We start from the raw sequence: 10,180 nt of genomic DNA on the forward strand, positions 1-10,180 counted from the left end.
TAACAGATTGGCCTAAACATAACCATAAACTGCCTTCTCTCATGTGTGTGTGTGTGTGTGTGTGTGTGTTTGTGTGTGTGTGTGCATGCATGTGTGAGTGAATGTGTAATGGACATGAGGGTGAGTTCACATAAGGTTACACAGTCATCAGGAAGTGAAATATAACAGAATGTGCAGTACTAATCTTTTCGAAAAAACACATGCTCTACCGCTTGTGGTTAAACAAATCCACACATTACTAAAATGACTACTGAAGAAAAAAATGGCATTTTATTCCATTCAAGATAACAGTTTCTAAAAGCTTCCAAAATGATTTATTGGTAATGCTTTAGAGATATACGGAGCATTTGCTTCATGCCTATAAGGAGAATATTTAATCTCTATTTCTATCTCTATCTCTATCTCTCTTTCTCACACACACACACACACACACACACACACACACACACACACACACACACACACACACACACACACACACACACACACAGACACAGACAAAGACACACAGACAACTTTTTAACAATGTGCTGTGTGAGAGATAAATAATGCCAGGGAGCATAATAATTTTTATGTGAGTATAGCGGATCAGAATTACATAACAGAATCTACATGCTTGGCCCTTATGGTTTTGCCCAAATTTGCCCATCTGTTTCTTCCTGAATGGTTAAAAAATTCATCAAAGAGAAATTATTTACAATTGATTTATATAAAGCCGACAGCTTTCCATTCCAATTATTTAAAGCCCTACACAGTCTTGCAATCCCTTCCTTCAAAGCACCTCATTTAACACATCAACTGGTTATTTAGCTTGTGTGTTAGATTAAATGCAAGCAAGGCAAACTCTAAATTGAGCAGCGCATCGAGTTCGAGGAAACTGGAACCGAATGCACACTTGGTTACTGAAGACAAGTCACACTGATGTCAGAATTATTTTTATTAATTTAGACTTTTTTTTTTTTTTTTTTACAACTCTAGTTTACTGTAGTTTTATTATCATTATTAACAACAATTATCATTCATGTATGTTTGTTTAGTCATTATTGGGTACCCACTGTAGCTAAAGTATGGCCAATCATCACTATTAATCAGTTATAATAAAACAAATGTTTTGTAATTGTAAGTGTAATGGTAGTCTCTGCGCATCAATGAAAATTAAGCAAATTTTTAAATACCTACATGACACACACGGTGAAAATGCAGTGAAATGTATAGGGCCCCTCCCCTTCATAATATCTTTTCCATAATGAACATTAGTGAATGATTTAAAGAAGTTTAAACTGAGATGAAAAAAATTAAAGTAGGCTAAGAAAAGTAAGGGAGTAGGCAAAGTAGGCAAATTAAAAAAGTCAGTAAATGAAGTAGCAAACTAAGAAAGAGTTATAGGCATGTAAGTAAATAAAATTAATAAAGCAAGTAAATACACTAGCCAGTAGGTAAGTGATGTATGTAAATGAAGTAAGTAAATAAATGCTTAAATGGTTAAATAAAGCACTAAGTAAATAAGGAAGCAAAAATTAGACTGTGCAGAAGAACGACAATCACAATACTGCAATTATTTCTTTATTGTGATTAAACTCTCTATACAGTGTTACAGTTGTGTCACTAATGGCCTTTTTTTAAAGCTGTAACAGTCCCCAAAACACCGCTGTCTTTAGATACAGAAGGTCCTCCAGTGCTGTACAAACAGAATACCCGGATGAGATGTTAGTATCTGATTTGCCGACTCCCGGCGTTGCTTTAATGTATATGTAGTTCTCGAAAAATGCACCCCGTAAGAGACTACAAGTCAAAATAGACAAAGTGGAAACAATTTTAAAACGCTAAAAAAATATATATAATACACAAGACAGATAAAAAAAACAGTGCCGCTCCGAACACGAAGCTTAATTCATAATATTGGAAATGTATTTCCTATAATAAAAAATAAAAAATGTAATCATTCTCACATCTTACTCTGCTAAATTTTGGCTCTATTGGCTGAAGATATACTGTATATGAAAAACATTTTTTACACAGGAATTGTGTATAACTGCTATTTCTATAATAATATTTGTCTGTAATATTGTAATATGGAACATTACTTGTCAGTGCTTCTTACCTTAAGCTTGTGATTACAGTCACGTGACTAGCCGATAGATCTGTTAAAACAATCTATGCTTGTGTGAATGATTTCCAACTTGGATACTTTTAAAAATGTCACTCTTACCAAAAATCACTCATTTTAGAGTTAATGATCTTTCCTGGATTGTTTAGACTTCTCGTAAGAACCATTTCTCTGATCTTAAAGACTGTGGTGATTATAATGAAAGCCCTTTCAACATGTTTACTTTATAATATAACCCAGTAAACAACCAAAGACAGTGATGCCAAAAAAAAAGGCTTACTTAGAAAGTAGTTAATTACTCAAAGATGGATACTAGTGACATCTGGTGGGCAAAAAGATAAAGTGCATATTGTTATCTGCTATCTGCTACTATGTGCAGATTGTTATCTACTCTGTACTATGTGCTGCACTGAGAGGCTTATCTGGTTTTGAGGTTTTAAACAAAATGCAAAAAAGGCACAAATTACTTCAAAGTATACTTCTATAACAGATTACATACTGTATATCTATAATAATCCTACAGACATGGTTGTCTGTAAACCATGTCATGGTCACCATGTAACCATGGTTTCTAAAGGGCAATTATTAATTAAAGTTTCTCATACACAGACAAACTTTTGCTTTTATTATACTTCCCCTGAGCAAATTTTAACCTAAATTTCTATACTGACAGGATGTATATGGATTAGCAGTTACTAATGAGCTTGTAATGGTTATTTATTTGTTTGTTTGTTTTTGCCAGGATGCACAAATATGGAAGAGTCGTTTCATTAGGTTTTAGGCAAGAAACGTTAGTATATAGATGTATACAGTATTGCCTTAATGAACTCCTCTAGTCTGCATGTAACATTACCCACATTTTTTAATATAACCTATCAATGCTTACTACACTTCCCCAATGTTTACAAAACAGCAAACCTTCAGCTGTTGTTCAGCTGTACTCAAATAAAGTCTACCCTTGAGATCAGCACTCAGCCTCCCTACAAAACAATAATATTTGTAAAAACTATTTGGTCCAGTGTAGTGTTTAGTTTTGCAGTTGATCTAATTTATATGTAAAGTAAACAAAAAAATTTTTTTGCAATTTATATATAAATGTGTGCAATTTATAAATAATATGTTTGGCAGCAGATAGGAAACAGGCTGGAGGTGCAGTGTTTGTCCGTTACATATTTGTAATTACAAATATAACTCCTAGGGTTTTGCTGTATAAGGATTCAGTAAGAAAAACATAAGAAATCGATAACAGATTACAAATAACAAAATTTTGATCTTCATTTACACTTTCTACCAGTTCCCCCAGGAGCAGGAACTTTACCTGCAGTTGCAGCAGGTAAGTGTTGTGGACATTTTTTGATTTGCTTCATTAGTTTTGGCTAGATATTCTCTTCAAAATGTCTCCTATTCAACTTTAGAAATCTGTCTCTAGTTTACATATGTAGGTTTGCAGTTTGTGTGTGTGTGTGTGTGTGTGTGTGTGTGTGTGTGTGTGTGTGTGTGTGTGTGTGTGTGTGTGTGTGTGTGTGTGTGTTTTGTCCTTCCTTAAAAAATACATTTGTTTGTCCTCTTTACATTTGTGAAACTGGTTTTGCACACTGTTCTTTCAATAAAACCACACATCACATCTATTCTTCTGTAAAATCCTTCTTTTTTTCACCATCAGTTAATGATTGACTTTAAATTGCAACAAAAACTTAATCGTATCTATTATGTTATTAACTTTCATGGCACAAAATGACCACTTCCCACTGAACATCATCAGCTCCTCCGTGCAGATCGTGGAGACCACCAAATTCCTTGGTGTTTATCTGGCAGGGAACCTCACCTGGTTCCTCAACCTTAGCTCTGTTACAATCGAAGCACAGCTTCCACCACGCATCATTGACATTTACATTTATTGCACTTATCCAGAGTGACTTATAGCTGACAGGTGAAAGTTAAGGGCCTTGCTCAGGGGCCCAGCAGTGGCAGCTTGGTGGTGTTGGGATTTCAACCTGTGACCTTCTGATCCAAGGTCCAATGCCTTAACCGCTGAGCCACCACCTCCCTCACAATCTTCTACAGAGGGACCATCGAAAGCATCCTGAGCAGCTGCATCACTGCCTAGTTTGGGATTTGCACCGTCTCAAATTGCTAGACCGTACAGCGGATAGTGAGGACGGCTGAGAAGATCATTGGGGTCTCTCTTCCTTCCATCATGGACATTTACACCACACTGCATGCTGCATCTAAAAAGCCACTAGCATTGTGGCTGACCACACACACACGCCCCTCAAACACACTCTTCACTCTCCTGCTGTCTAGAAAGAGGTACAGAAGCATTTGGGCCTCACATCCAGCCTGTGTAATAGTTTCTTACCATCTGTTAGATTTTTATCATGCCCAAAACGAAACTTGGAAAGATTTTCCATACAACCTGTGATGCTCCGTAGTGCCTTTCTGAATTCAGGGAAGGAGAAATACACAGCACACAGAATGTAGCAATGTTCATCTTCAGTTTATTGCAGGTGGCAGACACGTATTTATACACACAGGATGATACAGTCCACGCACACACACACGAACACGCACACACAAAAGGCTGACCTAAAGTGTTTCCTGTGAACCCAGATAAGACTCTCTGTTTACCTTACAGACTAACATCGTAAATATCCTATAGACACTGAACGGACAAAGGAATGTGTGTGAGATAGTGTGAAAACAGTTTTAACACTAACAATGGCCACTTTAAATCATTTATGATTTAGAATCACACACCAAAAACATAGGATGTTCATCCTGGGAACAGAACCTGTGACATAAACTGTGAATGAGAAGATAAAGACAAACAAAAACATACAGATTCCATTTCATTCTTCCCCTACATGCAAATAATCCTTCATCATCACCACTCAAATCGAGGTCTTTATGGCCTGTCTTACCATCGTCATCAACATACATAATACAATTCCAACAACATACAAGAATCATTCCTAAAACAAAATAGTGTTCAACACTCTTAAACAAATTCTTAATCTTTTCCAAAAACTTTGTTCAGCAGTTGTTTCACGTTCTTCAAGACATCATGAGACCATTGTTTCTCATTGTTTGTTCAGAATGTCTATAATCAGTGATATAAGGTATACATAACAGTTTCTTCTCTGAATAATGTATTCAAAGAGAATAAAAAAGTTTGGAGTCTAGTTACATCTATGCACATATAGTTATAGAATTTAGACCTAGAGCGGGTCTCAGGGTAAGCTAAACTAAACAGTCAAGTGAGTTAGATCTTCACCCAGGAGGTGGCCCCCTTTCTACTAAAACGAAAAGATCTTTCCGTGGGCTTTCAACTGTTTCAGCCCTGAACACTCACTTAGGCTGGCTTCTTAGGCCAACAGACCAATTAATGCATAGATTAAATAGGTGCTGTTTTGATCCTGCTTGCGTGTATCCACTGTGGCTGATAATCAGTCAGAACTCCAGTTCTGGTTACAGCTAGGACAGTCGCTGGACCCAGATACTTCGGTTCACCGACCTTGATGGGCTTCAGACTTCTTATCAGGACCTGCTGATTAGGCACAAAAGGGTGTGTTGGCTTATCTGTGGGCAGAGGAAGAGTTAGTGAAACATCAACACTAATAGAATTCAATTTCTCAACCATTGCAGAAACGTAGTCGTCCACCATCACTTCCAGGTTACCTAAGAAAGAAATGCCAGTGCGTCTCCTGACCCATCGGGTCATGAAAGGTTAGAACATAAAACTTTCAAAGGATTAGTTTTGTTAGAGATAGGGTTAGTTTTGTTAAAGATAGGGTTATTTTCATTTCTGTGAGTACTACCGGGAGAACAACAGTCCAATTTTCGGCCTGTTTCAATGCAGGCTTTAGTAACACGCTCCTTAATGGTTCTGTTCGTTCTCTCTACCACTCCAGCTGACTGTGGGTGATAGGGAATATTAAAATAACAATCAATTGCTAAACTTTTAGCCAAAAGTTGTCTTACCTTTGAAGCAAAAGGTGTGCCGTTATCAATTTCAATCACACTAGGAATACCAAACCTAGAGATGATCTCTTTTGTTAATATTTTGACAACCATTTTAGCATTCTCTGTCGCACATGCAAATGCTTCTGGCCACTTACTGAATCTGTCAACTATAACCAAAAGGTATGTCAAATTTCCTACAGGTGGCATATGTATAAAATCTATGGCCACTTTGGCAGGGAGTTGAACAGCTTTTAATAAGTCGCCTATGAGATTAAAATGTGCTCTGGGCTTTCCATCAGCTGTTTTAAAGTCTCTTTGCTTCCATGTTTCATCAAAATCATGCACAACACCATAAGCATACTTAAAATCAGTGTATATAATCACTAAGTGTGACCAATTTTGCAGCTTGTGCCGATGTGTATGGTAATGATTTAGCTTCAACTATTACATCAGGTAATCTTACAACCGCATATCCACATACGTAAATACACACTAGAAGGTTCTGAACATGAACATCTACTTATAGACAATCCCCCTCTTCCAGGGCCGTATCTAAAAGATCGGGCCTACAAGAGGTCTCACGTTCAATTTGTCTAAGGCAATCATGTGCGCCATCAAAACCATCTATGTCAATATCGTCTAGCAGATCACGCAGAGCTACTACAGCTGAATGCGGCTGAGAAGAAGGCTTAATAGTTACGATTTCCCTTACCAAGAGTGTAGTTTCATAACCAGATCTACGTTGTGCTGTCACATGTTGTTTGTCGAGGTTGTATAAATCAGCTGTTACCTGATTTGAGGTGTACAGTATCAAAGGATGTGACAGCACCGTTTTCTCAGCATCCCGGACCATCAGAGCTGCAGCAGCCACTGCACGCAAGCATGAAGGCAACCCTTGTGCTATATTGTCTAAAGATTTGGAAAAATACGCAACAGGGCGATATCTGTCACCGTGTTCCTGGGCTAGGATCCCCACAGCCGTACCACCACATTCGTGCACATAAAGGTGAAAAGGCTCAGCATAATTCGGAAGACCTAGAGCTGGGGCAGACTGTATAGCCTTCTTGAGGGCAGCAAAACTGTCAGTCATTTCATGAGACCACAGAATGAGATGTGATGGAGGAGCTCTGTGATCAATAGCACTACGCAAACTTTATCATGCTGTGCGCAGTCAGGGATCCATGCTCAGCAGTAGTTCATCAGTCCCAAGAAGCTCTGCATCTGTTTCACAGTCAGAGGTCTTGAAAACCTAGTCACAAGCTGTACTCGGTCCTGTGACAAGGATGTCATCTGCGTATTGAAGAATGCAGGTTGTTTCCGGCAGGTGTATATCAGCCAAAGTTCTGTGCACTACAGCGGAGAATACGGCTGGCGAGTCAACAAAGCCTTGAGGAAGACGTGTCCAGGTGAATTGACGTCTACTATAGGTTAAAACGAGAAGCGTCTGCGTCTCTGAGGCCAAAGGGACACTGAAAAAAGCAGAACAAAGATCAATCACAGTAAAAAATTCGTGAGTCGCTGGTATAGAGTTAACAATGGTAGCTACATCGGGCACCAAAGGAGCTAACGGAATAACTAATTTATTAATCTCACGTAAAGCTTGTGTTAGCCTCCAGCATTTTTTAATCTGCCTTTAAGACGGGATTAATCGGTGTGTTATACGGTGAATGCGTCTCGATCAAAACACCTTGTGACAATAAATTGTCAATAACTGGAGCAATGCCAACATTCTTCTCTTTCGACAATGGATATTGTGTAACAAAAATCGGATGGTGTGTTTTCATGAGTGCATGATACGGTTTTACCTGGATGAAACCTGCCTCATCTTTGTGAGAGGCCCATAATTTAGGGTTAACTTCACCTAAATTTGGTTCATCAGGCACGACTTCTGTACTACCATGAAATAAATCTTCCAGATGTGGCTGTGGCTTGGTTAAGAGCATGAGGACAGAAGGAAAGACAGTGAGACATTGGTTTTAAAAAAACAGAATTTCCAATCCCATTTTGTGCATCATATCTCTTCCTAAAATGTTTAAAGGCGAGTTTGCAATTATTGTAAAGCTATGATAAAAATTTGTACCAGTCGGTGTCATCACAGGCAAAAGGTGAGTTACAGGACATGTAATTGGAACTCTATCTATTCCCTAATAGATGAACTTCCCCTTTTTCCTAGGACCTCCTCCTTGAGTTTAGTGCTGAGGCTGGAATGCACCACTTCCTGTTGCAGTGCAAAGCATAAAGGGTTAACTTAACCTGAAGCATAGCAGAAACCTCTAGCAGCATGTAAATCTCTATGAAAAAGTATCTAGATGTGACACAATTTCACTCCATAATGCCAAATGATCTAAATAAGGATTAGTCCAAAAACCAGCACAATTAAAATCTTTGGGATTTTCTTCCGGCAGTAAGCGAGAAATGTTATGACCCATCATCTTTACACAGAACAAAGAACAGACACACAACACTTAATACACAGACAATACAAAAAACACATAACACTAAGACAATACAGCTGCGCAGGCACCAGGGAGATCACAGTCTTCAAACAAAAAGGAAATCCAGTCTCTCCAATTGGATCACAAATTTTGTAAGTTAGGAGAAAAAAATAGACTTTAAAGCCAAAACAAGATTTAAGTCTTTTGAAAAATTTTAAAGTCTTTTCAAAATGTCAGTTTTTCTTTAGTTCCTTTTCCCTTTTCTCACTTTTTTTTTTTTTTTTAATTCTTAAAACAATTAATTTTTCATTTATCTATTTTTTTCGGGCATATAAAAATTATCATGGATTCTTTTGGATACTTCAGACAATATCGCCTATATTAGACAGACCGTAAAAAACGTCTTCTAATCTTGCATCTTACATCTAAGGTAAGGGAAACCATGTCGCGACGAAATCATCCCACCAAAGGAAATTATCATTAATTAAACAATTAATGCATAACCAAGACACGAACACACATGCAGCCCTATTAGCTGGCAAACGGGACAATCACCGCAAACAAGGGAATACATTAAATTCTCCTTGATGCGTGATCTCCCTCTGGATATTGTCGGAAAGTATCTCGCTTCTGACACCAAAACTGTTAGATTTTTATCATGCCCAAAACGAAACTTGGAGAGATTTTCCATACAACCTGTGATGCTCCGTAGTGCCTTTCTGAATTCAGGGAAGGAGAAATACACAGCACACAGAATGTAGCAATGTTCATCTTCAGTTTATTGCAGGTGGCAGACACGTATTTATACACAGGATGATACAGTCCACGCACACACACACACGAACACGCACACACAAAAGGCTGACCTAAAGTGTTTCCTGTGAACCCAGATAAGACTCTCTGTTTACCTTACAGACTAACATCGTAAATATCCTATAGACACTGAACGGACAAAGGAATGTGTGTGAGATAGTGTGAAAACAGTTTTAACACTAACACCATCAGACTTCTCAACAGGAAGAGACTGAATTCACCACACACACACACACACACACACACACACACACACACACACACACACACACACACAGAAAAACTAAATAAAACTGTTTGCACAAAATTGCTGTTTGCACACTTGTAGTTTAACCTACTGTTTACTTTTAACCAAATGTTTACATGTACAGTATGTATTTTTGATTTTTATACAGGTAATCCACGTGCACAAACTTCAGTACCAGACTGTGGTCGGTGCTACAGAGTGTTTAATGTTTTTTAAATTGCTGTGTATACTCTCTACTTGTCTCATGTTGTCTTTTGATTTTTGCACTAAATGTTGCACATTTGCACTTTGTGTTGTTAGTTTATATTTTTGTATATTTCTGTTCCTTTTGGTGATTTATGTTATTCGATGTAGCACCTTGGTCCTGGGGAAACATTGTTCAGTTTCACTGTGTACAGCACTGTATGTGGTTGAAATTACAATACAGTCTACTTGACTTGACTTGAAGTTTCGATTGTAGCAGTATTCATGTTTTAAAAAATACATCTAATCAGCATGTAAACTGCATCATCTACAATAAAGCCATTAAACTGTTGCAGCTAGGTGACGGTAATAATCCATTTAGCATTTTACTGTTCTACTGTACGCAGGACTGTAGACTGCTACTGTCAAGTC

Source organism: Silurus aristotelis (assembly GCF_946808225.1).
Source record: "Silurus aristotelis genome assembly, chromosome: 2".
Classification (NCBI taxonomy): Eukaryota; Metazoa; Chordata; class Actinopteri; order Siluriformes; family Siluridae; genus Silurus; species Silurus aristotelis.